This window comes from Puntigrus tetrazona, unplaced genomic scaffold (assembly GCF_018831695.1).
Source record: "Puntigrus tetrazona isolate hp1 unplaced genomic scaffold, ASM1883169v1 S000000283, whole genome shotgun sequence".
Classification (NCBI taxonomy): Eukaryota; Metazoa; Chordata; class Actinopteri; order Cypriniformes; family Cyprinidae; genus Puntigrus; species Puntigrus tetrazona.
In genome coordinates this window covers 177,501-181,325 of record NW_025047944.1, presented here as the reverse complement: position 1 = coordinate 181,325, position 3,825 = coordinate 177,501, and positions in this window count along the sequence as shown.

Here is a 3,825-nt window from a genome sequence, read left to right as displayed (position 1 = left end):
CAACATATATTTAACAGGCATTTAAAATATTGTTTGACCAAATGGGAAGTCTGATGGGCATTTTAGTAAAGTTATTAGTTAATAACCCTGAAAAGCACTGAATGTATTGAGGAAACTTTTAAATATTAGCATATTGCATTAAGATGCAATAAAATATTTGATAGACTATACTTGTGATGACAAAATAAATAAGTAATAATGATATGAATGAAATCATCTGCTGGTATAAATAAATAAATGACACTGAAGCAAATCAATATTTGACCAATTACTGTGCAAACAATATTAAACAGAGATACTAAAGGGATTTCAGCTGTTATGTTTCCTGTGGGTGTTTGCGTTCTCATATTTACTTCTCTTTACTTTTCATCGACTGATTTATTTATCAATCACACTTCATGTTCCCTTAAATGCAGTGAATGTGATTTTTCTGAGGCTGTGCTGGAATCACATGTGCCCCGACTGCTTTCATTGATTGCCACCTACGAAAACACTCTGTTTTAAGCGTGTCTGATGCCCGAGGGCTCTTGTTCACACACTTCTAAATGTCAAAATGTTTTGTGCTACTGATCTGCTCTCAAGTGCCATTTACCCAGAAGCCCTGAAAGAGAGAGAGAGAGAGAGAGAGAGAGAGAGAGAGAGAGAGAGAGAGAGAGAGAGAGAGAGAGAGAGAGAGAAAGAGACAGCTGTCATGTGAACTACACATAAGAAAAGAAAAATAACTTTGTAATAGTTTATGAACTGAAGCATTAAAAAGCATTTTTTTATATAATGATTGATAATAATAACATTTTACAGTTCATAGTTTGACTTAATTATTAGATTAATTAGTTTAAGAGAAATAGTTTCTGTCATAAAAAATTATGCAATGTCAATACTCTGCCTTTTGTTTTTGGTCAAGTTATCCTGATTGCATTAATATTTAATTACATTATGAAGTCTTGTAGGATTTAGGTCAGACGTGTTTTTGCAAAATAAGATATTGATTTTGATTAAACTAACATACCAAGAACACAGAGGTCTGAAATGCATCTTGCATTCTGAAAGTTTGCATCAAAACAAAGAAAGAAAGAAAGAAAGAATCATAAAGGACTGTAGTAATTTTGTAAATGAAACTATTTTTTTTCTTTTCTCTCTCTAGATTCTGCTGAAATGCTCTATGATTTTGCTGAAAGATTAAACACACACCACTGAATGTCCAAAAAATATGCAATATTTTATGACAAAATCATATTTAAAAAAATATTTTTTTATCTTCTTCTTCCTCCGCTTATCCGGGGCCGGGTCGCGGAGGCAACAGTCTAAGCAGGGACACCCAGACTCCCCTCTCCCCAGCCACTCCCTCCAGCTCATCCGGGGGAACACCGAGGTGGTCCCAAGCCAGCCGAGAGACATAGTCCCTCCAGCGTGTCCTAGGTCTTCCCGGGGCCTCCTCCCGGTGGGACAGCTGGCCTCTCTCGATGTGGAGGAGCAGCGGGTCTACTCCGAGCTCCTCCCGAGTGACTGAACTCCTCACCCTATCTCTAAGGGAGCGCCCAGCCACCCTACGGAGGAAACTCATTTCAGCCGCTTGTATCCAGGATCTCGTCCTTTCGGTCATGACCCAAAGCTCATGACCATAGGTGAGAGTAGGAACGAAGATCGACCGGTAAATCGAGAGCTTCGCCTTGCGGCTCAGCTCCTTCTTCACCATGACAGACCAGTACAGCGACCGCATTACTGCAGAAGCTGCACCGATCCGTCTGTCGATCTCTCGTTCCATCCTTCCCTCACTTGTGAACAAGACCCCAAGATACTTAAACTCCTCCACCTGAGACAGGAACTCCCCACCAACCTGAAGGGGGCAAGCCACCCTTGTCCGACTGAGAACCATGGCCTCAGACTTAGAGGTGCTGATTCTCATCCCAGCTGGTTCACACTCAGCTGCAAACCGCCCCAGCGCACACTGTAGGTCTTGGCCAGATGCAGCCAACAGAACAACATCATCAGCAAAAAGCAGAGAAGCTATTCTGTGGTCACCAAACCAGACCCCCTCCGGCCCCCGGCTGCGCCTATAAATCTTGTCCATAAAAATAATGAACAGGACCGGTGACAAAGGGCAGCCCTGTCGGAGTCCAACATGCACTGGGAACAAGTCTGACTTAATGCCGGCAATGCGAACCAAGCTCCTGCTCTGATCATACAGGGATCGGACAGCCCTTAGCAAAGGGCCCCTTACCCAATATTCCCAGAGCACCCCCCACAGGACACCACGAGGAACCCGGTCGAATGCCTTCTCCAAATCCACAAAACACATGTGGACTGGTTGGGCAAACTCCCAGGAACCCTCCAGCATCCTGAAGAGGGTATAGAGCTGGTCCAGTGTTCCACGTCCAGGGCGAAACCCGCATTGTTCCTCTTGAAGCTGAGGTTCAACTATCAGACAGATTCTCCTCTCCAGTACCCTGGCATAGACTTTCCCAGGGAGGCTGAGAAGTGTGATCCCCCTATAGTTGGAGCACACCCTCCGGTCCCCCTTCTTAAAAAGAGGAACCACCACCCCATTCTGCCAGTCCAGAGGCACTGTCCCCCGCGTCCATGCGATGCTGCAGAGGCGTGTCAGCCAAGACAGCCCTACAACATCCAGAGACCTGAGGTACTCCGGGCGGATCTCGTCCACACCTGGTGCCTTGCCACAGAGGAGCTTCTCAACAACCTCAGTGACCTCAGCCAGGGTGATGGTCGAGTCCCCCCCCAGGTCCCCGGCCTCTGCTCCCTCAGTGGAAGACGAGTTGGCGGGATTGAGGAGGTCCTCAAAGTATTCCTTCCACCGCCCGACAATATCCCCAGTCGAGGTTAGCAGGTTCCCACCAGCACTGTATATGGTGTTGACAGGGCACCGCTTCCCTTTTCTGAGGCGTCTGACGGTTTGCCAGAACCTCTTTGAGGCCGTCCGATAGTCATTTTCCATGGCCCCCGAACTCCTCCCAGACCCGAGTTTTTGCCTGCACAACCACCCGGCCAGCGGTCCGCTTGGCCCACCGGTACCTGTCAGCTGCCTCTGGAGTCCCATGAGCCAACCAGGCCCGATAGGACTCCTTCTTCAGCTTGACGGCATCCCTTACTTCCGATGTCCACCATCGGGTTCGGGGATTGCCGCCACGACATGCACCGGAGACTTTACGGCCACAGCTCCGGACGGCTGCGTCGACCAAAGAGGTAGAGAACATGGTCCACTCGGACTCAATGTCTCTAGCCTCCTCGATCCGTCAAAGCTCTGCCGGAGGCGGAGTTGAAGATCTCCCTGACAGGGGTCTCTGCCAAACGTTCCCAACAGACCCTCACGGTGCGTTTGGGCCTGCCAGGTCTGTCCGGCCTCCTCCCCCGCCAACGGATCCAACTCACCACCAGGTGGTGATCAGTTGACAGCTCCGCCCGAGTGTCCAAGACATGAGGCCGGAGATCGGATGATACAACCACAAAGTCGATCATCGACCTCCGCCCTAGGGTGTCCTGATGCCACGTGTACTGGTGGACACCCTTATGCTTGAACATGGTGTTCGTTATGGACAGACCGTGACTAGCACAGAATTCCAACAACAGAACCCCACTCAGGTTTAGATCGGGGGGGCCGTTCCTCCCAATCACGCCCCTCCAGGTGTCACTAGCATTACCAACGTGAGCGTTGAAGTCCCCCAGCAAGACGACAGAGTCCCCGGTTGGAGCACTTTCCAGCACCCCTCCCAAGGACTCCAAGAAGGCCGGGTACTCTACACTGCCATTCGGCCCGTAGGCACAAATGACAGTGAGAGTCCTCCCCCCAACCCGAAGTCGCAGGGAGGCGAC